The 25980-nt window shown below is 46.0% G+C and overlaps 1 protein-coding gene and 2 long non-coding RNA genes across 3 annotated transcripts in view; 1 reads left to right on the top strand and 2 right to left on the bottom strand.

Annotated features, from left to right (window-relative positions):
• The window catches only part of LOC122934737 (oocyte zinc finger protein XlCOF22-like), a 676648-nt gene that overhangs the window by 122783 nt on the left and 527885 nt on the right, over positions 1 to 25980 (top strand). The window lies entirely within an intron of this gene.
• Positions 1110 to 5352, bottom strand: LOC122934858. The gene is made up of 3 exons (XR_006388714.1): positions 5240 to 5352; positions 4507 to 4604; positions 1110 to 1165 (listed from the first exon to the last, which is right to left on the bottom strand). It is a non-coding gene; the product is annotated as an uncharacterized LOC122934858 (long non-coding RNA).
• LOC122934878 lies at positions 5553 to 13109 on the bottom strand. The gene is made up of 3 exons (XR_006388735.1): positions 13058 to 13109; positions 5715 to 5825; positions 5553 to 5602 (listed from the first exon to the last, which is right to left on the bottom strand). It is a non-coding gene; the product is annotated as an uncharacterized LOC122934878 (long non-coding RNA).

The raw sequence follows: 25980 nt of genomic DNA, 5'->3' as shown, positions 1-25980 counted from the left end.
AGCCCCAAGCCCAAAATAAATACCCAGAAACAGACGAATGAGGAGAAATATTTCCTGTTTCAGTATTTATGTTTATAACAACAGAAAATAATTGACCACTAAAAATGAAATGTATAAGAACCGATCTGCTGGATAATGTACCAAAAATACTAGGAGTAAATGGGTGATGACCTCCATCAGACAGGTTTCCCTTCAATAAAATATTATATAAAATACTGTCATACACTATAAAAAAGAAATAAAGCAAACTATACACAAGTATAATAAAAGTTACTGCAACGTTTAGCTAATAACCAGGTCCTGACCAAGAAGGAGATTTTGGAAAAGTCACCCCGAAGCAGCTGAATACTGTCATAGTTTAGGACCAGAGCAATAGGAGGCAGAATAGTCCTTACAGATTATGGGTAAGTTTACATGGACCTGGCCATTTACCCTTCATCTTTATGACTAGGCCCTAATAGTGAAGGTTACAGGAGAAGTGGTAGATGAGACATTCAGTCCCAGTCCACAAATGGACCTTCTTCGGGCACAGAAGACCACACAAGGATCCAATACGTAAAAAGTAATTGGGTTGGGAAGCAAATGTGGATCCGGTGTGCAATGTGAATAGATTTGGCTTGGGAATATGCTTAAGGGTGTTATCTAAGTGCCCCCCTCCCCAGGTTTTCACCACCTAACTCCTATACAAGGATATAGACTTCACTGCAAGGGAACCACCGGGCCACTAACTCTTGGAGCAGTCTTTGGTCAAGAGCTACTGGTGGAGCGCTCCAAGAGATCAGGCAAAACCACAGGCAGGTACAGCCCAAGGTCAGGGCAGACACAGCTTGTGCAATGTGATACGAAGTCGAGGTCAGGGTGGGCAGCTCAGGGTAATAAGCGAGATCAGGCAGAGGTCTGGTCAGGCAGTGAATGGTCAAATCCAGTCACTAGGGAAATGGGTCAAGGGTACCCCCAAGGTGGCCAGCCACAGTTATCGGGGATAAGAATTCCTACAGACACTTATCCATGATAATTGGCCCAATAATCAGTCCATATAATAAGACCATTCCTATCGCTTATCTCATTGATAAGGAAATTTACAGTCAAACAAGATTTATGAAAGGCTCTCACCATTCACGGACACAGGTTTTCCAGGTCCACTCGTTGTTCTACCAGAACTTTCCTGTAGGATTAAAGATATGAAAAAAAGAAAAATGAACCAGGAGTTTCTATTATCCAGGTGAAGGCAAAAACCATTAGACATGAACCTAAGGGCTCATGCACACGAACGTATTTTCTTTCCGTGTCCGTTCTGTAGGTTTTTTTTGCAGAGTGTATGCGGAACCATTCATTTCAATGGGTCCGCAAAAAAAACGGAAGTTACTCCATGTAGAGTAACTTGTCCTATTATTGTCTGCATTACAGACAAGGATAGAACTGTTCTATTAGGCCCAACTGTTCAGTTTCCGCAAAATACGGAATGCACACGTACGCCATCTGTATTTTTTGCAGATCCGTTTTTTGCGGACCGCAAAATACATATGGTCGTGTGCATGAGCCCTAAGGAGAAGGATCTCCTCAAGTGGTGATCAGACAGCCAAGTATTTTACACATGTCACATCTATCTAAACTCTAGACTGGGTCTCCCGGCAGTTATACGCACAGAAGTTAGTCTACTGGGCCTCGTTAATTACATTATTCCTACAAAGTACGATAGAATTCTCTTTATATTATTACTGTTTTTTTGCTAGGAAGTCCATTATTTTAAATTGGAAGCCTCTGAAGAGTCCTTCCAAACCCCGCTGGATTCAGCTTATTAATGCAGCATTACCTATGTACAAAATAACCAGTGCAGCCAGGGGTACACCGGATCGATTTAACATGATTTGGGGTCTCTGGTTGAGTGCCAACTCAATGTCGGGGTAGTTAATAATAATGACTCAGACATCTGTGAGTCGCTGCCCTTATGTGTGCTGTGTGTGAATGTTAGACAGTCGCAGATAAATGGTCTTCATAAATTAGAAACGCTAGGGTTATGGGCTGAAAATGGAGGTGCGTTGCTCCGAATCGATACGCAATTGACGTGTAACCCTACATTTGACTGTCATTTGTATCTCTCTTTTATGTTGTTTTTTATTGTCTTTAAACTCTAAAAATAAAGCCTATTAAAAAAAAAGTACTTTACACATCAAGTACGGCATGAAATGACCTGATCCTATCCTGGAGAGGACGCCGTGCTCATCACCTCCAGTTCTTACACTATTCAGCAACGCCCCCGCTTTTACAGTGAAGAAGCCTTTTATCACTCCTGGAGACTGAACCTTATTTTCTTTTTTATTCTTGCCCTTTGTGGTGGCCGGCATCAAGATTCTCTACCTGACGAGTGAGTCAGTGAGGGCCATTTACTAAACTCCAGCATTTCACACGCCAGTCTCAGTAAAATGGCCGCTGGGGTAAGAGAACCGCGCCTCAATACATTTGTCACATCTGTGCTGTCTGCACCAGAAACTGAAATCTACACAAGCTCCGAACTGGAGCAGATTTCCGATATAATTTTTGGTGTTTTCTAGCATAAATTATTGTAATGCATTGGGCCTTGGTTACCTTTTCGAAGATTGACTTTACGAGCTGGAAATGATAAAATTACCACATTTTTGCGCAAAATGCCCTTTGAGAAATATTTTGCACCTTTTTTTAGACAAAAAACTGACGTAAAGTCTTTGGTAAAATGACCTCCAATGACTCTGGATTGGTTGTATTCTTCCCAAGACGCAGCTGACTGGCATTGTGCAGTTAGTCTATGATTTACATCTCTGCAGCACAAGTTTTATTTATCCACATTCAATCTCAACTGTCAAGTAGATGTCCAAAAAGGTGGAAATGTGACAATCTTTGATGACACCAGAAACCATGTGTGGTCAACAAAAATAATAAGAAATAGATCGTACAGTATACTCCACTGCTGCTGGGGGAGGTCAGTAGACGGAGAGTACAGTATACTCCACTGCTGCTGGAGGAGGTCAGTAGATGGAGAGTACAGTATACTCCACTGCTGCTGGGGGAGGTCAGTAGACGGAGAGTACAGTATACTCCACTGCTGCTGGGGGAGGTCAGTAGACGGAGAGTACAGTATACTCCACTGCTGCTGGGGGAGGTCAGTAGATGGAGAGTACAGTATACTCCACTGCTGCTGGGGGAGGTCAGTAGATGGAGAGTACAATATACTCCACTGCTGCTGGGGGAGGTCAGTAGATGGAGCGTACAGTATACTCCACTGCTGCTGGGGGGAGGTCAGTAGATGGAGCGTACAGTATACTCCACTGCTGCTGGGGGGGTCAGTAGACGGAGAGTACAGTATACTCCACTGCTGCTGGGGGAAGTCAGTAGACGGAGCGTACAGTATACTCCACTGCTGCTGGGGGAAGTCAGTAGACGGAGCGTACAGTATACTCCACTGCTGCTGGGGAGGTCAGTAGACGGAGAGTACAGTATACTCCACTGCTGCTGGGGGAGGTAAGTAGATGGAGCGTACAGTATACTCCACTGCTGCTGGGGGAGGTCAGTAGATGGAGAGTACAGTATACTCCACTGCTGCTGGGGGAGGTCAGTAGATGGAGAGTACAGTATACTCCACTGCTGCTGGGGGAGGTCAGTAGACGGAGAGTACAGTATACTCCACTGCTGCTGGGGGAGGTCAGTAGATGGAGAGTACAGTATACTCCACTGCTGCTGGGGGAGGTCAGTAGACTGGAGAGTACAGTATACTCCACTGCTGCTGGGGGAGGTCAGTAGATGGAGAGTACAGTATACTCCACTGCTGCTGGGGGAGGTCAGTAGATGGAGAGTACAGTATACTCCACTGCTGCTGGGGGAGGTCAGTAGATGGAGAGTACAGTATACTCCACTGCTGCTGGGGGAGGTCAGTAGATGGAGAGTACAGTATACTCCACTGCTGCTGGGGGAGGTCAGTAGATGGAGAGTACAGTATACTCCACTGCTGCTGGGGGAGGTCAGTAGACGGAGAGTACAGTATACTCCACTGCTGCTGGGGGAGGTCAGTAGATGGAGAGTACAGTATACTCCACTGCTGCTGGGGGAGGTCAGTAGACGGAGAGTACAGTATACTCCACTGCTGCTGGGGGAGGTCAGTAGACTGGAGAGTACAGTATACTCCACTGCTGCTGGGGGAGGTCAGTAGACTGGAGAGTACAGTATACTCCACTGCTGCTGGGGGAGGTCAGTAGATGGAGAGTACAGTATACTCCACTGCTGCTGGGGGAGGTCAGTAGACGGAGCGTACAGTATACTCCACTGCTGCTGGGGGAGGTCAGTAGACGGAGAGTACAGTATACTCCACTGCTGCTGGGGGAGGTCAGTAGATGGAGAGTACAGTATACTCCACTGCTGCTGGGGGAGGTCAGTAGATGGAGCGTACAGTATACTCCACTGCTGCTGGGGGAGGTCAGTAGAAAGCTCCATTACATCAGTCTATAGAGGATTTGTAGAAACCTCAGCTTCACCTACCTGATGATCCAGTGGGATATTTGGTTTCTCCTCTGGACAGTCCTGGGAATACTGAGGACTGGGACATCTCTCTGGTGGATTTCTCTGACTGGATCCATCTGTAGGAAATACACAGGGTGACTGAATACATTGTCTATATGTGATGATCAGATGGTGGGGGAATAATGGGAGTCATTTCCTATAGGTAGAGAACAATGTTGAGATAAAATTTAACTTAATATATACTAAAATGTGTCCACCATTGCCTAACGGCAGATGTGACAAGTAAAAAATCAGTGCATGTATAGATGAAAGGGATGTTCTTACCAAGTCCTGTAGATCCGAACCACACATGAACCATTTCGGTGTATGCAGAGTTGGTCAGGGCGGGATTACCTTGATTTCTCGATTTGAACCTATTTGGCCTCATCTATCCTTTACATCCAGGGAGGTGGAGAACCCTCCCTGAGAAGAGCGATCCCTCTGAACTATCCCTAACAACTGGATAGGATGCTGTAGATACTAATGTACTGGGAAGATACTAGGGCAAAGAAGCTAGTGAACCAAAAGTGTGTTTTCCTATATGTTTCAATTGGACCACAACATGTAATCTCTTCAGGGGACTAAACTATAGAAACACCTATGACTGGCTATGTCCTAACAAATAACGTCTTATATGTGATGAGCAGATGATGGGGGTATCTGATTCTCAAAACTGTTCTCTCCTCTACAGTCATGGAAGGTCTCCTCTTACCCGGAGATGTGAGGGACTGGTGATTCTCCATCATGACGTCCTTGTGTTCTTCTAAATACTCCCACTCCTCCATGGAGAAATAGACAGCGACATCCTGACACCTTATAGGAACCTGACAACACAAGGACACAGTCATTACCAGACCCCTCCCGTGGCGTTATTGTATAATGTCCCAGCATTCCCAGCAGCGCTCACCTCTCCGCTCAGCAGCTCAGTGATCCCGGTGGTAAGTTCTAGGATCTTCTGCTCATGTATCAGGGAATGAGGTGGAGGCTCGGTGATGGGGCTCTGGGTCCTGCTCCGTCCTCCTGACACACGGGGTGTCACACACTCACCAGATGACTTCTTCACTACTGTGTAATCCTGTGTATGGGGAGACGCCGATCACTACAGAGATTCTAAGAATCCTTCACCTTTCCAGACATTTCCCTGGTTTATTACTAGAGATAAGAGTGATGTCATGTGAGACTCTCACCTCTCCAGTTATCAAGTAGATGATCTCCAGGGTGAGGTCTAATATCCTTGCAGCCATGTGGTCTCTGTCCTTCTCCATCCTTGGAGGGTCATTGAAGGAAAGGACCATTATCTTTAAAAAGAAAAGAGTCCTGCACCTAAGAAACCTGAGGGAAACGTGTAACATCTGGAAGAAAATCTGCAATCATTTAGCGCTATTACATCTCTATGGATACACAGGTATATAGATGCTTACTGCTGTATTAGACCGGCAGATTATGCAGGGAAGGAAGTGTTTCTTCTCAACAATCGCCTGCTCATCAGCGGAGGAGACTGCTGCTATTACATGCAGTAATCTCTTCTACTGTATGGGGAGGAGAGATAGCCAATGCCGTCACCGCCGTCACCTGTCCTCACGATTTTTAAACCTGTTGGACTGCCCGATGAACGAGGCTCGTTCATTGGGTAATCTGTGGCAGCATTACACTGCCAGATCATCGCTAACGAGCTTTACTACTAATATCTCCAGTCTAAGAACCCTTTCACATGAGTGAGTTCCATGCATCAGACTCGCACTGTGCGTCAGGAAGAGCATCAATCCTGACCTCCCAGCACTGCCTGCATTATGTAACCCTTACAGATCTGGAATATACTGAATAACACACAGCATTAAGTCAGTGTTGTCCAATACATTCCAGACCTCTAAGGGTTACATAGCATCATAAATCAATATAATGCTATGCGACCCCGGCAGTGCTGGGAGGTCTGGACAGGAGCTGCTGCATACTCACGCTGCGAGTGGAACTCGCTCGTCTGAAAGGGGCCTAACACAGGCTTTACACTGTAGCGGTCTACACACCTGTCTTGTTTAACCCCTTCCCGACCTTTGACGTACTGTTACGTCATGGGGACCACTGAGTTCCCGCAATTTGATGTAATAGAACGTCATAGTGATCGCGCGGGCACCGGAGCAGTGCGCGCGCGATCACTGCAGGGGCCCGGCCGTCCATGGTAGCCGGGCCCCTGCTGTATCCGCCGGCATCGCTGTAAAAGCGGATGTCGGCGGATTAACCCCCTCTATGCCGCTGACTGCGACATAGAAGAGGTTTGTGTTGGGTGAGGGAAAGCATCGAGTCCCCGCGCTGCTGTGGCGGGGACCCGATGTGACACAAGGCAGCCCGATGCCATGCAGAGGCTGCCCAATGCCTTGCACGGCATCGGGAACTGCCTTCTACGGGAGCCGAAGAGATCCAGCCTCAGGCCCGTCTCCTAGGTAACCCGTTAGTGTATGACTCAGTGTCATACACTAACAGGCAATGCATTACAATACAGATGTATTGTAATGCATTGCAGAGCGGATCAGACCCCCAAAAGTGAATGTCATAAATAAAGTAAAGTAAAATAAGTAAATAAAAAAGTGTTTTTAATAAAATTTATAAAGTAAAAAAGAAAAAAAAAAATCTTTCCCCTTATTTTATAATAAAAAACTGAAAAACAAAACAAAATCCACACATATTAGGTATTGACGCATCCGTAATGACTGGCTCTATAAATATATCACATGATCCACCCTGTCCGATAAACACCATAAAAAAATAATAAACAGTGTAAAAAAAAAAAGCCATTACATCACAAAAAGTACAACACCAAGCGATCAAAAAGGCGTATGCCTCCCAAAATGGTATAAATAAAACCGTCACCTCATCCCACAAAAAATGAGCCCCTACCTAAGACAATCGCCAAAAAAATAAAAAAAATACAGCTCTCAGAACATGGAGACACTAAAACATCATTTTTTGGTGTCAAAACTGCTATTATTGTGCTAAAGTGCAATTTAAAAAAAAAAAAAAAGTATACATACTAGGTATCGCTACATCCCTAACAAACAGCTCTATAAAAATATCCAATGACCTAACCAGGTGAACACCGTAAAAATAAAAAATAAACTGTAAAAAAAAGCAATTTTTGTCACATTACATCACAAAAATTGCAACAGCAAGTGATCAAAAAGGTGAATGCCCCTCAAAATAGTACCAATCAGACCTTCACCTCATTCCAAAAATGAGACCCTACCTGAGAGAATCGGTCAATAAATAAAAAAAAGCTATGGCTCTCAGACTATGAGACATTAAAATATGATTATTTTTTGTTTCAAAACTGCTATTATTGTGCTAAAGTGAAAAAAAAATAAAAAAGTAAACATATTAGGTATTGCCACGTGCGTAACGATCTGCTCTATAAAAAAGTCACATGACCTAATCCCTCGGTTAAACGCTGTAAAAATAAAAAATTAAAACGGTGTCAAAACATCCATTTTTTGTTACCTTGCCTCACAAAAAACGTAATATAGAGCAATAAAAAAATCATATATACCCCAAAATAGTACCAATAAAACTGGCACCTTATCCCGTAGTTTCCAAAATGTGGTCACTTTTTTGAGTTTCTACTGTAGGGGTGCATCAGGGGGGCTTCAAATGGGACATGGCATCTAAAAACCAGTTCAGCTAAATTTGTCTTCCAAAAACCATATGGCGCTCCTTTCCTTCTGTGCCCTGCCGTGTGCCCGTACAGCAGTTTACGATCACATGTAGGGTGTTTCGGTAAACCGCAGAATCAGAGTAATAAATAGTGAGTTTTATTTGGCTGTTAACCCTTGCTTTGCTACTGGAAAAAAATGATTAAAATTTAAAATCTGCCAAAAAAGTGAAATTCTGAAATTTTATCTCCATTTTCCATCAATTCTTGTGGAACACCTAAAGGGTTAAGAAAGTTTGTCAAATCATTTTTATATACCTTGAGGGGTGTAGTTTCTAAAATGGGGTTATTTTTGAGTGGTTTCTATTATGTAAGCCTCACAAAGTGACTTCAGACCTGAACTGGTCCTTAAAAAGTGGGTTTTGGAAATTTTCCTTGTAACGTCCCAAAAAAAAGAAAATGTCGTTTTCAAAATGATCCAAACAGGAAGTAGACATATGGGGAAGGTAAAGTAATTACAATTTTTGAAGGTATTACTATCTATTATAAAAGTAGAGAAATTGAAATTTGGAAATTTGCAAATTTTTTAACAATTTTGGTAAATTTGGTATTTTTTTATAAATAAAAATGTGTTTTTTTTTTTACTTATTTTTACCACTGTCATGAAGTACAATATGTGATGAGAAAACAATCTCAGAATGGCCTGGATAAGTAAAAGCGTTTTAAAGTTATCACCACATATCAGATGTCAGATTTGCAAAAAATGGCCTGGGCAGGAAAGTGAAAACAGGCCCGGGGTTGAAGGGGTTAACTAGCATTACCAGCGCAGTAAATAGTCATCTATGGGGGAAATAACCGGTGGGTTCTGATTAACCCCTTAATGATCTGGCAATTTTGGCCTTTCACCGGTCAGTTTTGTTCATCCTCACATTGCAAACACCATAAGGTTTTTGTTTGCTCAATGTGTTTCAAAGGAAAAAGAAACCCTCTAAAACGTAACTTCTAATAATCTACTACTAAAATGATGCAATAGGGACCTTTAATGAACCAGGAAATAAGATGGAGGGGCCATGTGGTAATAATATTCAAATACCAGGGAAAACGTTCTGGTCGTGGTAACTTGCGGTCAGATGACCCAGATCACCAGACCCCATCAGTCCACCTTGGCCACCTCCCTTCCTTCCTTTGTGGGACCTCCAGGACTCTGATCCTGTGGAAACATTCATGGAAGGAGTTAATCTTTTTGTGTAATTCATATATAAGTCTCTTTAAAGGGCGCCCGTCATCTATTTTAGGCCCCTTTCACACGGGCGAGTATTCCGTGCAGATGCGACGCGTGAGTTGAACGCATCGCACCCGCACTGAATCCCGACCCATTCATTTCTATGGGGCTGTTCACATGAGCGGTGATTTTCACGCATCACTTGTGCGTTGCGTGAAAATTGCAGCATGCTCTATTTTGTGCGTTTTTCACGTAATGCAGGCCCCATAGAAATGAATGGGGTTGAGTGAAAATCGCAAGCATCCGCAAGCAAGTGCGGATGCGGTGCAATTTTCACGCACGGTTGCTAGGAGACAATCTGGATGGAGACCCGATCATTATTATTTGCCTTTTCCCCCCTTTTTTGTGTTTCTAGTATTATGTATAGGAGTTGTGGCTGACTCCTATGGTCGTGCACTCCCTCCTGCCCCTCCCCTGCCTCGCAGGTTGACTTTAATTAGACTGATTACATAGTCTGCTCAGCATGCATGCTGGTACTTGTAGCCCCTGGATTCAACGAAGGCCATTTTGGCTCCACACAGACATAAATCAAGGGGGCCCAGCATGCATGTGGGACCTGCACTTCCTGGATTCATGGTCGCTGTTATGGCACCCAACAGGTGAGTTTTAGTGTTAAGACCCTTCTTATAGAGGTCGCCTTGGCGTTCGGCAGACGGGCTCAAATGATTTTGTACAAAATGTATTTGCTAAGCATCTCTAAGTTATTAGCATAGCATTTGCAATGTAATATACCTTTGTACTCTACTTTTGGTTTGTAGAGTGCTGTTGCACCATTTGTTTGTCAGATTATTTTCCTTTATAACATGGTTATAAGAGAAAATAATAGCATTCTGAATACAGAATGCTTAGTACAATAGCGCTGGAGGGGTTAAAAAAAATAAAAAATAATTAAACTCACCTTACTTGCTCGCGCAGCCGGCATCTCTTCTGTCTCCTTTTTTTCTGTGTGCAGGAAAAGGACCTGTGGTGATGTCACTCCGGTCATCACATGGTCCGTCACATGATCTTTTACCATGGTAATGGATCATGTGATGACCGGAGTGATGTCACCACAGGTCCTTTTCCTGCACACAACAAAGAAAGAAGACAGAAGGAGATGCCGGCTGCGCGACCAAGTGGATTAAGGTGAGTTAAATTATTATTATTATTTTTTTAACCCCTCCAGCCCTATTGTACTATGCATTCTGTATTAAGAATGCTATTATTTTCCCTTATAACCATGTTATAAGGGAAAATAATACAATCTGCAGAACACCTAACCCAAACCCAAACTTCTGTGAAGAAGTTCGGGTTTAGGTACCAAACATGCCGATTTTTCTCACGCGAGTGCAAAACGCATTACAATGTTTTGCACTTGCGTGGAAAAATCATGCATGTTCCCGTAACGCACCCGCACCTTTTCCCGCAACGCCCTTGTGAAAGAGGCCCTACTCATGTAACACAGTTCACAAATGGTACCTTTTATTGCCTCGCCTGCTCCTCTGATGGTCCAAAAATGAACTATGAAGCCATACGCAAATAAGCTCGCAAAGTGCCAAGGGGTGTTATCTATTGCCGCAAGTTCTGGGGGCCCCAGGCGTTACTCTGCTATCACTCCTCCCATGTCTGTCTGTAAGCCGGCCTAGTATCTCCTGACGTCACCGTCCTCTGCTCCTGAAATCCAGCGCCTGTGCACAAAACCGCCAGGCCTGGGCAAGCGCAATACAATACTGACTGTGGGCAGCGGCATCGATGAAGGGACTGCATCCAGGAGCAGAGGACGGTGATGTCCATCATTAAAACGAATGGGGATGAAAAATTTTCTGTTTTCAGGTCACAGGAAACAAAAAGGGGATGTGAACGAGCCCTTAACCCCTCAAGTCCCAGAGGATTTTTCGTTTTCATCTTTCCTCCCTGCCTTCCCAGAACCATCATTTTTTTTCATTTTTCCATTCACGTAGCCGAGTGAGGGCCTGTGTTTTGCTGGATGTAGTGGGAAGTAGTGATGAGCGGCAGGGGCAATATTCTAATTCACAATATTTCGCAAATATTTTGTAGAATATTCGTCATATATTTGCAAATTCGAGATTATATTGTCACGGCTGAGGATGGGGGAAACCCTCAGCCGTGCGATGCCAGAAGATGTTTGGTCGCTGCTCGGCCAGGACAACAGAATTAGGGAGCAGGTCACCTCCTATCGCGTCCCTAATACTGACCCTGACTCCTAACCGTATGAGCCAACCCTGATGGTAGGAGGGCTCATACACCGGAACCTATAGTCCCCAATAGCCCTCAGGATTGCCCTGGACTAGGAGCAGGGTAAGACGACCTGTTCCTCCTAGGCACGGACGAACAGGAGTCTCACTGGCCAAGCTGCAAGGAGAAGGGGTACATAGACATATGGATATGACAGGTGAACCTAGCAGTTCCACACTAACCTGCCACAGCCTTGCTGACTGGAACCTGTGGTCAAATACGCTGTCCACACAAACACTAAGGAGACAGCACACACAGGTAACCAGGACATCCATAGCTGCAATAAATATCAAGAGCATAAAAACATCACATCAGACATATTTATTTTTTTATGACCGCAAGGGTGGCCCTTACTGGAAAGATGGTATATGAACCAGGAGGATGACTCCAGCAAACCGCATGGCTGAAGTACCCCTCAGCTTCTGCCATCCAGCAGGAAGCTAAATAGCCCAAGCGGCCACACACACGCACGCACGCACACTGGGAAAGGAGTTAACCCTTCCATCACCAAACAAGGTAAGTGTCACTCAAAGGGGAAGTGTACACACCACAAACTCCCTCACACCAGACATAGAAAGTGAACACTAAAACCACACGTTGCCAGAGGCAACCGCATGCCGTGACAGCGAACGCCTAGCAACCACCCAGGCCGCTCCACTGCCAACAACCTTATGTTGCCAACGGCAACCACACGTGAGGCAAGATACAGAGCCCTCACCTGTGGTTGACAACACAAAACAAACCGCTGACAACTGCATGCGAACCAAGGAGTCACGACCACAACCATGGTCGTGACATATATTCTTGATGGCAAAAATCGGCTTTGTATTATTCGCGGAATGCGCGCGAAATACAGGCGTGGGTCACTTATGCTACATTTTTCAAGCTGCTAGAAGTTTCCTGAGACTGAATAAAATGGTTGGCACGGCAGAACATTAGAATAGCTTTATATGTAGATAGAGTGCTCCAATATATTCGCGCTTGCGACTTTTCGGAAATAGTAGGCAACTTTTCTATTGGTTGCTAGGGATCTTGCTAAGCTGTGACAAAGACTTCTCATTGGCCCACAAGCTAGAAGAAGGGAGGGATGATCACCTGATGTGTACTGTGTAAAAAAAAACAACAAAACGAATATTTGATTTTTCCAATTATCCCAATTTGGATTTTTTTTCCCTCTTCCCACTAGTGTTGAGCGCGAATATTCGAATAGCGTAATTTTAATCGCGACTATCGGCACTTCTAGACTATTCCGAATATCGCGCTCAACACTAGTGGGAAGAGGAAAAAAAATCCAAATTGGAATAATTTGAAAAAAATGCAATTGGAATTGGAAAGAAATGTCTCTACGGCGTTCCCTATCCGGTAAAACTGACCTGTTGTCTTCATTCTATGGGTCAGTACGATTACAGGGACACCACTGTACTGAAAAAAAAATAAAGAAAAAGTTTGAAAGAAGACAATTGTTTCTTTTGATCTCCATAGATTTTTTTTTATAATATTTTTAGATTTTAATAGTTCAGGCATTTTGGGAGGCGGCGATGCCCATGATCTTTATGTATTTTATTATTTATTTTTATTTTAATTCTGGGGAAAGGGAGGGACCTAAATGATGATAGGAGGCAAGAACATGTGATCGTCAGATTAATAGAAGTAGAATCTAAAGGTGGATCCACACGTCCAGATAATGGGGCAGATTCTCGACAATCTGCCCGTCTCAAGGTGCCACAGATCTCCTGATGAACAAGAGAACAGCTCGTTCTTCGGGTTATATGATCGATAGTGCAGGCACATAACCTATTGTTCCTGGGCAGCAGATTGTGGCGCCTAAACAGCGATCAGCTCTATGAGGAGGAGCGACCCCTCGTCCTCACACTGTGGAGGTGATCGCTGTATGTAAATACTACGCTTCACCCCCACTGAACGAGCGGCTTCTTCCCGACACTCGGCTTTAGCTCTGCGCGTGTAAATCTTCGGAGATCTTTTTACTGATGACCTATCCTCTGGAAAGGTTATCAGTATCCAATCTGCGGGGGTCCGACACCCGGGACCCGCACTGAGAGGGCCGGCTCCACATTTATGTGGATAAATCTCAGTTGGCCCGCTTGTGGCATTTTTTTTACATTTACATGTCCCCCTGTGGCTCCCACTCCGTATAATGACCCCCAGAAAGTACAGGTGAAACTCGAAAATTTGAAATCGTGCAAAGTTCATATATTTCAGTAATGCAACTTAAAAGATGAAACTAACACATGAGACTCATTACAGGCAAAGCGAGAGATTCCAAGCCTTTATCTGGTATAATTTGGATGATTATGGCTTACAGCTTATGAGACCCCAAAGTCACAATTTCAGGTCCCCTTTGCTCAGGGGGTACGGACTAAGTAGCTGACCAGAGGGTGACACTTTGAGCCTCGAATATTGAACCTTTTCACAAAATTTTAATTTTAAGTTGCATTACTGAAACAAAGGAACTTTTGCACAATATTCAAATTTTTTGTTTCACCTGTATAGTGACCCCCAGTGGCCCCCATACAGTATAATGCCCCCCCCCCCGGTGGCCCTCCATTCAGAATACTGACCTCCTGTGCCCCCCCCCATACAGAATAATGACCCCAGTGTCCCCCTTAAAGGGAATCTGTCACCTGCTTTTACCATTTTAAGCTGTCACCATCGCCATGTTCACTAAAGTACCTTATTTCCTGCAGTCTTCTTCTTACTTTATTTCGTTTTGTAGTTTTGATATAAAAGCGCTTTTTATGTTATGCTAATGAGGCCCCAAGGTGCCCAGAGGGGTGTTTTTTTCACTCTCCGGTGCCCAGTGATGCCCCCCTGCAGTGCCCAAGAACGCCTCCTGATCATCAAATAACCTCCCACAGCCCGGCAAACGGTTCCGCCCCCTCCCCACGTCATAGTCTACCTTATAGAAATGCCCCGTCCTTCTTCCTGTCTGCAGCCAGAAAACTCGCGCAGGCGGTACTATCAACGTCCTGAGGGCAACAGCCTCAAAAGTCTCACTGGGCATGCGCCGAGCCCAGTGATGTAACCTGAGCGCTGTTGCCCTCAGGACGTTGATGATCACGCAGGCGGTACTGCGCCTGCGCAAGTTTTCTGGCCGCAGACAGGAAGAAGGACGGGGCATTTCTATAAGGTAAATTATGACGTGGGGAGGGGGCAGAACCGTTTGCTGGGCTGTGGGAGGTTATTTGAGGATCAGGAGGCGTTCTTGGGCACTGCAGGGGGGCATCACTGGGGATGGGGGATCATACTGTATGGAAGGGGCACTGGGGTCATTATACTGTGGGGGGGGGGGGTGCACTATACTGTGTAAGGGGCCCTCACACAGTATAATGTCCCCCCCAGTGGCCCCCTTACCTATCATTGCTAGAGCACAGGGGAGCCGGCAGTCCTTTCATTCACTAACTGCAGCTGACCTCCCTGCGCTCCTTCTCTCCTCCGGCCCGTTATGACATCACCGCTGGGCCGGGCCGGGCCTGGAGGACAGAAGGAGCTCAGGGAGATGAGCTGCGGTTAGTGAATGGCTCCCCTGCACTTCAGCAATGAGCGCTTCTATCTGTATTGAGAAAAGCGCTCATAGCAGCCGGCCTGGGGGCACCCTCCTGAGAACTGGCACGGGTGGACTGCCCCCCACCATCCTTAGCCCGTCACTACGCAGTGGGCCCCCCAGGAGCAGCGGGCCCCGACACCTGCCCAGGTATGCTGGGTGCTGACGCTGGGCCTGCCCGCCGATCAGCTGTTGGAGAAGGCAGTGGCGCTCCTGTTAGCGCCGCGGCCATCTCTCTGCATTTCCTAGGCCAGTGACAAGTTCATTAATCACGTGAATGGGGCTGAGCGCGATACCAAGCACGGCCTTCTCAAAACACCTGATTGGCAGGGGTCCCAAATATCAGACCACCTCCGATCAGATACTGATGATCCATCCAGACCAATAACTGACCTGCAGATCTCACCTCCTGGGGCTGCAGGACCTGCGATGACGTCACAGTCATGTGATATTTTAGTGGTTGCAGGACCTTTAAATGATGGCACAGTCATGTGATCAGTTACGTACACAGGAGAGACGTGGCTGCAGGACCTTCGATGACATCACATTGGTCATGTGGCAGGAAGTACTAAACAATGGAGAAACCTCCACCGCTCTGATCCTCCCCTCATGTGACTGATCACATGACCATGACATCATCAAAGGTCCTGAAGTCACTAGGATATCTAGCCAGTATTGTCTAAACTCCATGAGCCCTAGGGAGGTTGTGATGTCAGTGAAGTAACGTGGGTTTGAAGAAGCGTGGGCTGTAGCAGAAGGTGATATACATAGAAGTTATAGGGCCAGATTTATCACGACTCTGGCAGCTCACTCCACTTTAACATATGGCTAAAGTCAGTTTTATGATCGGCCCTTTAAGACTGTAATAAATGTGGTTTGACGGTAGCAGTTTATCCGTCAGTAAGCAGCTTTACAAAAGTCGCACATCTTTACGAAAAAGTTGCATGTTCTATTAAAAAGTCTCATAAGATAAGCATGGTCCTCACTGGAGAGAAATAGCGACTTTTTTGCGACTTTTTAAATAGTCCCAATAGTAAATCTGTCTAGAGATTCATTTACATAAGAAAACACGCCCACTTTCAGAAAACTGGCGAGCATAGTGCAGAGCAGAAAAATGTCGCACATTTTTGTGCAGTTTAAGCGATTGTGCAAAAATTTGTGACTTTTTCACTCCATTATTCTGACTTGAGCTACTGATAAATCTGGCCCATTGTGTTCCTCCCTGCAGCCCATACATTTTAGCCAGGGGGGTACCTAAAAATCATGGGGCTCTATAGCAAAACTCAGAATTGCCCCCCCCCCCATAAAAGCACATGCAGATGTCATTAGTAGTATGTGTGTGTTATATATATATATATATAATTATATACAGACAGTAATTAGGGATGAGTGAACGTGTGTCTTGAAGTTTGGCGTATAAGGTTCTGGTTATCTAAGAACTCTGTTATGGTTCCGCTACCACAAACCATAACTTATCGTCCGTGGTAGCGGAATCCGTAACTGAATTCTTAGATAACCCAAACTTTGTACGCCAAACTTCAAAACACGAGTCCGCTCACCACTAATAATAATACATAGACATATACATCAAATTCTGAGGGCAGTCCAGTCCCTGCCCCTCATTGCCCTATTAGAAATAGTAATAAGTAGTGTTGGGCGAGCATGCCCGGCACATCGCGGTGTTCATCAAGTCTCCTCCCCGCACGTTTGTTGGCTGCCCACACTGTGATGCCTCAGCCATGTTGGTTACTGGCATTACAGTGATTGGCTGTCCGGAACGCGTCATTGGGTGCGATCTAGCCCCCGATAACACGTGCTCGGCCCAGTCTTAGTCAGGGCGAGCTGCAGCAGAAGGGGCAGATAGTGGAGGGACAGGAATAGTGTTTTGTTTTGTTTTTAGGCAGGGTTTACTGTTGAAAGGTGTTAGAGACCCAAAAGTCCTTTTCTGGCAGCAATATATATTATTAGCGCAACCTGCGTGCAATTGTTTGGCCGCTGCTGACAGTGACACAACCTCTGCTACATCTGTTGTGTTACATTTGCGCATCCTAAATATCAGTGATATTCAGCGCAATTGTTTGGCCGCTGGTGACTGCGACATTACCTGCGCTACATCTCCTGTATAACGTATGCGCATCCGAAATATCTGTGACATTCAGTGTAATTTATTTGCTCATACACTTACAAAACCTGCGCTACTGTACATGTGACAGACTTTTAAGCATATACAGTATACCATTTATTATGCTCAAGGCGAGCAGTAAAGGACGGGGAAGTGGCCGCGCTGCTGATGGTGCACGCAGAGGCCGTGGTCCTGGGTGCGGTGAAACTGTGCCTGCTGCCAGAGCACAAGAAACTCACTCATCCACGATACCTAGCTTCATGTCCCAGTTTGCAGGGCGGCGCGGTACACCACTCTTGACGTCACACCAGTGCGACCAGGTGGTCAGTTGGATTGCAGCAGATAATGTTTCCAGTCGGTTAAGCACCACCCTGTCTTCCACATAGTCCAGTCTCAGTAGCCAGGAGTCTGGTCAACAGAATCCTCACCCTGATCCTCCTTCCTCCCATAATGGAGAGTCTTGGCAAACAAGTGATCCCACACTCGGATATTCCGAGGAGCTCTTTTCATCGCCATTCCTTGATTTGGGCCTCTCGCCAAGCCTGCTTGAAGAGGGACATGAGGAGATCTTGTGCCCTGATTCCCAAACTCTTGAGCATCCACAGTCAGAAGAAGATGATTATTACTATGGAGGGGGCACAGAGGACTTTATTACTATGGAGGGGGCACAGAGGACTTTATTACTATGGGGGGGGGGGCACAGAGGACTTTATTACTATGGGGGGGGGGGGGGCACAGAGAACTTTATTACTATGGAGGGGGCACAGAGGACTTTATTACTATGGAGGGGGCACATAGGATGTTATCACTATGGAGGGGCCACAGAGGACTTAATCACTATGGAGGGGCCACAGAGGACTTAATCACTATGGAGGGGCCATAGAGGACTTAATGACTATTCAGGGGCCACAGAGGACTTAATGACTATGGAGGGGCCACAGAGGACTTAATGACTATGGAGGGGCCACAGAGGACTTAATGACTATGGAGGGGCCACAGAGGACTTAATCACTATGGAGGGGCCACAGAGGACTTAATCACTATGGAGGGGCCACAGAGGACTTAATCACTATGGAGGGGGCACAGAGCCAGAGGGCATTACTACAATGAAGTGGGCATTATTACTGTGAAGGGGCATAATGGAGATTTCTACTATGGAGGGGGCACAGAGGGCATTTACTACTATTAAGGGGGCGCAATGATGATTATTACTGTGAAGGGGGCACAAAGAGGGCATTACAACTATGAAAGGGGCACACAGAGGGTATAACTACTGTGAGAGGGCACAATGTGGGCATAACTACTGTGAGGGGGCACAAATCTGTACAAAACTATTGTCACCAATCACTGCCGCAGTTTCAGCCACAAGCCACAGCCACCAGTCAGTGCCAGCAGTCTCAGCCATCAGTCAGTGCCAGCAGTCTCAGCTACAGCCAGCCCTCAGTGCCAGCAGTCTTAGCCGCAGCCAGCAGTCTCAGCCACAGCCACCAGTCAGTGCCAGCAGTCTCAGCTACAGCCAGCACTCAGTGCCAGCAGTCTCAGCCACAAGCCGCAGCCAGCAGTCACAGCCACCAGTCAGTGCCAGCAGTCTCAGCTACAGCCAGAACTCAGTGCCAGCAGTCTCAGCCACAAGCCGCAGCCACCAGTCAGTGCCAGCAGTCTCAGCCACCAGTCTCAGCCACAGCCACCAGTCAGTGCCAGCAGTCTCAGCCACCAGTCAGTGCCAACAGTCTCAGCCACCAGCCGCAGTCAGCAGTCTCAACCACAGCCACCAGTCAGTGCCAGCAGTCTCAGCCACCAGTCAGTGCCAGCAGTCTCAGCCACCAGCCGCAGTCAGCAGTCTCAGCCACAGCCACCAGTCAGTGCCAGCAGTCTCAGCCACCAGCCGCAGTCTCAGCCACAGCCACTAGTCAGTGCCAGCAGTCTCAGCCACAAGCCACAGCCAGCAGTCTCAGCCACAGCCACCAGTCAGTGCCAGCAGTCTCAGCCACCAGCCGCAGTCTCAGCCACCAGTCAGTGCCAGCAGTCTCAGCCACCAGCCGCAGTCTCAGCCACAGCCACCAGTCAGTGCCAGCAGTCTCAGCCACAAGCCACAGCCAGCAGTTTCAGCCGCAGCTACCAGTCAGTTCCCTTGCCATTTAATATTGACTGTTCCTACAAATGTTTATGCACTACTGTTCTAGCGCCCGTTATTGTAACGGGCTTAATGTCTAGTATATATATATATATATATATTCACACACATGAGCACTACCACTAACTCCCTGCTACACCTACATAAGACACATAGGTTTACCAGCCGTCAGCACACTAGTGTGTCCCCCGCCGCAGCTCAGCGTGTGAGCAACTACATAACTGTCATGCAGAATGTGCTGTCTGCTGTTTACACACTACCTTGCAGGACAGGACTCTCCAGGTCAGTGGTCAGGAGGAGGTTAGAGCAGTGAAGGCCTGCTAACCTTGCTGGGCCCTCTCTCTCTCACACGCTACTCTGATGCTGTAATGATACAAGGCAAAGGAAAGCAGCAGGGCACAGCAGACGAAAGGACTTGGTGGGTGGCTGCAGGGCCAAGAAGTTAGGGAGGTGTACTTCGATTAGAAAGGAGGCGGGGCCAATCAGCCTGCCCGGGCCCCTCAAACTCCCGGGCCCCATAGTAACTGCGTGGTCTGCCGCTATGGGCGGTACGCCAGTGATTCTAGCCTGGTCGGTGGTGAAGTGCCTAGCTTGAGTTTCTCCCTGCAGCCCATACATTGTAACTAGGGATGAGCGAATTGACTTCGAATGAAACATCTGAAGTAGATTCGCATAAAACTTTGTTTCAATACTGTACGGAGCAGGAGCTCCGTACAGTATTAGAATGTATTGGCTCTGATGAGCCAAAGTTATTACTTTGTGAAGTCTCGCGAAACTTCGCAAAGTAATAACTTCGGCTCATCGGAGCTAGGGATGAGCGAACTTCATATTTTGGAGTTCGTGTTCGGGTATATGCTAAATTGCGTTATGGATTCCGTTACCACGGACCATAATGCAATTCTATGATGGAATGCCTTGAGAGGCATTCCGTTATTCATTCTGTCATAATAGAAGACTATGGCCCGAATAACGGATCTTTCCGGTTTACGTTATGCTGGAGCCCTCTCCTGCATAACGGAAACGGGACCGATCAGTTATGCAGGCCATAGACTTCTATTATAACGGAATGCCTCTAAAGGCATTCCGTTATGCATTCCGTCATAGAATTGCGTTATGGTCCATGGTAACGGAATCCATAACGCAATTCAGCATATATCCAAACACAAACTTCAAAATATGAAGTTCCCTCATCCCTAATCAGAGCCAATGCTTTCTAATACTGTACAGAGCGCTCCCTCCGTACAGTATTGAAAAGTTTTATGCAAATCGATTTTGGATGTTTCATCCGAAGTCGATTCGCTCCTCCCTAATTGAAACCTGTTCTTGGTCTTCTGAGAGAATGTAGCCCCGCCCCCCAAATCCTTCTAAAATCTAATGGTTTCCACCAAGACAACCCTTTGAGGCCGTTCATGGGATATTTGCTCTTCTGGTGGCGGCCACGTGGTTTATGCCACTCATTCTTTTCAGTTGGAAGCAGCTCTGATGATCAGGGAATGGTGGTTTCAAGACTCGACTGCGCCAGAAACAACACAGCCACAGGCAGCCCATACGTTTTAGCCAATTATTTAATCGAATGTGTGGGCTCCTTGGATGTTCTTGGTGGCAGTGGCGACCTGTAGTCAGTTCTCCCAGGGCCACTCTCATTTTAGGCTTTTTTTTTAAATTGAAATAGCTAGATGTATGGGCTTACTGGAGGTACTGATGGATATATTTCCTAATGGCATCATTTTGAGGTGCGTATAACCTCATACCTCCCAACCGTCTAGGCCACCTTTCCCAATAAAAAAAATTACCGGCCAAGTTAAAGGAGTTCTTCAGGAATTAGCAAAATTAAAATACTTAAATATTATTTTATATTAAATATATTCCCAAATACCTTTCATTAGATATAATGGCTCGTTATGTCAGAGGAGCGAACATCAGGGGAAATAAAATGGCCACTTTCTCATTAGTTCACACAAAACCTGTCTTAATCACACAGGAGTACAAGTTACTTCACAAGACTTAGCTAAAGAGCTGCCTCATCCTCCTCTCTGGTCTGCTTGTCAGGGATTATAATCCTGAATACAGATGAATCTCTGTGGGAATGGAGATGATGAGGAGACATGAGAGGATAATAAGCAGCAACACTTGTTTACAGTCTCCATTACCACAGTCTGTCCTGTCTGTCCTCTGTACTTCATGTCTCCTCATGAACTAAATTCCCCAGAGATTCAGCTAAAGTTCTTATCAGCTGTAATCCCTGACAAGCAGAGCAGAGAGGAGGATGAGGCAGCTCTTTAGCTCAGTGTTGTAAAGTAACTTGTCCTCCTGTGTGATTAGGACAGGTTTTATGTGCACTAATATCACGGCGCCCATTTTGTTTCCTCTGATGATTGCTTCCCAGACAAAATGAACCATTATAAATAATGAAAGATATTTGGGAATATATTTATTATAAGGTAATATTTAAGTATTTTAATTTTCTTAATTCCCGGAGAACCCCTTTAACCACCTCAGCCCCGCTAGCTGAAACCCCCTTCATGACCAGGCCACTTTTTACACTTCTGCACTACACTCCTTTCACCGTTTATCGCTCGGTCATGCAACTTACCACCCAAATGAATTTTACCTCCTTTTCTTCTCACTAATAGAGCTTTCATTTGGTGGTATTTCATTGCTGCTGACATTTTTACTTTTTTTGTTATTAATCGAAATTTAACGTTTTTTTTGCAAAAAAATGACATTTTTCACTTTCAGCTGTAAAATTTTGCAAAAAAAACGACATCCATATATTCATTTTTCGCTAAATTTATTGTTCTACATGTCTTTGATAAAAAAAAAATGTTTGGGCAAAAAAAAAAATGGTTTGGGTAAAAGTTATAGCGTTTACAAACTATGGTACAAAAATGTGAATTTCCGCTTTTTGAAGCAGCTCTGACTTTCTGAGCACCTGTCATGTTTCCTGAGGTTCTACAATCCCCAAACAGTAGAAAACCCCCACAAATGACCCCATTTCGGAAAGTAGACACCCTAAGGTATTCGCTGATGGGCATAGTGAGTTCATAGAACTTTTTATTTTTTGTCACAAGTTAGCGGAAAATGATGATTTTTTTATTTTATTTTTTTCTTGCAAAGTCTCATATTCCACTAACTTGCGACAAAAAATAAAAAATTCTAGGAACTCGCCATGCCCCTCACGGAATACCTTGGGGTGTCTTCTTTCCAAAATGGGGTCACTTGTGGGGTAGTTATACTGCCCTGGCATTCTAGGGGCCCAAATGTGTGAGAAGAACTTTGCAATTAAAATCTGTAAAAAATGGCCTGCGAAATCCGAAAGATGCACTTTGGAATATGTGCCCCTTTGCCCACCTTGGCTGCAAAAAAGTGTCACACATCTGGTATCGCCGTACTCAGGAGAAGTTGGGGAATGTGTTTTGGGGTGTCATTTTACATATACCCATGCTGGGTGAGAGAAATATCTTGGCAAAAGACAACTTTTCCAATTTTTTTATACAAAGTTGGCATTTGACCAAGATATTTCTCTCACCCAGCATGGGTATATGTAAAATGACACCCCAAAACACATTCCCCAACTTCTCCTGAGTACGGCGATACCAGATGTGTGACACTTTTTTGCAGCCTAGATGCGCAAAGCAACCCACATTCCTTTTAGGAGGGCATTTTTAGACATTTGGATCCCAGACTTCTTCTCACGCTTTAGGTCCCCTAAAAAGCCAGGGCAGTATAAATACCCCACATGTGACCCCACTTTGGAAAGAAGACACCCCAAGGTATTCAATGAGGGGCCTGGCGAGTTCATAGAATAATTTTTTTTTTTGCATAAGTTAGCGGAAATTTTTATTTTATTTTTTTTCTCATAAAGTCTCACTTTCCGCTAACTTGGGACAAAAATTTCAATCTTTCATGGACTCAATATGCCCCTCAGCGAATACCTTGGGGTGTCTTCTTTCCGAAATGGGGTCACATGTGGGGTATTTACACTGCCCTGGCTTTTTAGGGGCCCTAAAGCGTGAGAAAAAGTCTGGAATATAAATGTCAAAAAATGTACGCATTTGGATTCCGTGAGGGGTATGGTGAGTTCATGTGAGATTTTATTTTTTGACACAAGTTATTGGAATATGAGACTTTGTAAGAAAAAACAAACAAAAATATATATATATTTCCGCTAACTTGGGCCAAAAAAATGTCTGAATGGAGCCTTACAGGGGGGTGATCAATGACAGGGGGTGATCAATGACAGGGGGGTGATCACCCATATAGACTCCCTGATCACCCCCCTGTCATTGATCACCCCCCTGGTAAGGCTCCATTCAGACGTCCGTATGATTTTTACGGATCCACGGATCGGATCCGCAAAACACATGCGGACGTCTGAATGGAGCCTTACAGGGGGGTGATCAATGACAGGGGGGTGATCAATGACAGAGGGGTGATCACCCATATACACTCCCTGATCACCCCCTGTCATTGATCACCCCCTGTAAGGCTCCATTCAGACGTCCGTATGATTTTTACGGATCCATGGATACATGGATCGGATCCGCAAAACACATGCGGACGTCTGAATGGAGCCTTACAGGGGGGTGATCAATGACAGGGGGTGATCAGGGAGTGTATATGGGTGATCACCCCTCTGTCATTGATCACCCCCCTGTAAGGCTCCATTCAGACGTCCGCATGATTTTTACGGATCCATGGATCGGATCCGCAAAACACATGCGGACGTCTGAATGGAGCCTTACAGGGGGGTGATCAATGACAGGGGGGTGATCAATGACAGGGGGTGATCAGGGAGTGTATATGGGTGATCACCCCTCTGTCATTGATCACCCCCCTGTAAGGCTCCATTCAGACGTCCGCATGTGTTTTGCGGATCCGATCCATGGATCCGTAAAAATCATGCGGACGTCTGAATGGAGCCTTACAGGGGGTGATCAATGACAGGGGGTGATCAGGGAGTGTATATGGGTGATCACCCCTCTGTCATTGATCACCCCCCTGTAAGGCTCCATTCAGACGTCCGCATGTGTTTTGCGGATCCGATCCATGTATCCGTAAAAATCATACGGACGTCTGAATGGAGCCTTACAGTGGGGTGATCAATGACAGGGGGTGATCAGGGAGTGTATATGGGTGATCACCCCTCTGTCATTGATCACCCCCCTGTAAGGCTCCATTTAGACGTCCGCATGTGTTTTGCGGATCCGATCCATGTATCCATGGATCCGTAAAAATCATGCGGACGTCTGAATTGAGCCTTACAGGGGGTGATCAATGACAGGGGGTGATCAGGGAGTGTATATGAGTGATCACCCCTCTGTCATTGATCACCCCCCTGTAAGGCTCCATTCAGACGTCCGCATGTGTCTTGCGGATCCGATCCATGTATCCATGTATCCGTAAAAATCATGCGGACGTCTGAATGGAGCCTTACAGGGGGGTGATCAATGACAGGGGGGTGATCAATGACAGGGGGGTGATCAGGGAGTCTATATGGGGTGATCAGTGGTTCATAAAGGGTTAATAAGTGACAGGGGGGGGGTGTAGTGTAGTGTAGTGGTGTTTGGTGCTACTTTAGTGAGCTGCCTGAGTCCTCTGGTGGTCGATCCAAACAAAAGGGACCACCAGAGGACCAGGTAGCAGGTATATTAGACGCTGTTATCAAAACAGCGTCTAATATACCTGTTAGGGGTTAAAAAAATCACATCTCCAGCCTGCCAGCGAACGATCGCCGCTGGCAGGCTGGAGATCCACTCTCTTACCCTCCGTTCCTGTGAGCGCGCGCGCCTGTGTGCGCGCGTTCACAGGAAATCTCGGCTCTCGCGGGAGGACGCGTATATGCGTCCACCCAGAAGAGCAGGGCCGCCGCCAGGACGCAATCCTGCGTACGGCGGTCCTGGAGTGGTTGTGTGGGTGTGGCTTAATATGGGTTGTTAAGTCGCTGTCATACTGTGGCTCCCAATAATATTAAAGGGGTTATCCAAGGCTATAAAATGTCCCCCATATGCTGGGCCCCTCACAATGAATATACTTACCTGGCTCCTCACTCCCTGCACCGCTCCTGGTCCCTGCACCGCTGCTGCTGCTTTTCACCATGCGTGGATGAAAACATTCGGTGTCGGGGGGGGGGGGGGAAGGGGGACTGACAGCCAGTGGCAGGCGGAGGTGAGCCTCCCTAGCCTTACCTGCAATGCTAGGGAGGCTCGTCCCTGTCTGCCATTGGCTGCACACCCCACGGATATTTTCATCCGTTCATAGGGAGAAGCAGCATGCCTCCATTAGTGCCGCTCAGCATTAAAAATGCTTCCATTAGCATCCCCTAGTAATATTAATGCCCCAAGTTATAGTAATGACCCCATTAGTGTGCCCGAGAATTAATGACCCCATTAGTGACCCCTAGTAAGAGTAAACACCCCATTAGTGCACCCCAGAATGAATAGTGCCCCCCAGTAAGAATAATACCCCCATAACTGCC

Source organism: Bufo gargarizans, chromosome 4, assembly GCF_014858855.1.
Source record: "Bufo gargarizans isolate SCDJY-AF-19 chromosome 4, ASM1485885v1, whole genome shotgun sequence".
Classification (NCBI taxonomy): Eukaryota; Metazoa; Chordata; class Amphibia; order Anura; family Bufonidae; genus Bufo; species Bufo gargarizans.
The sequence above is the reverse complement of the archived record's forward strand: the minus strand, read 5'-3'. Positions and strand labels throughout refer to the sequence as shown.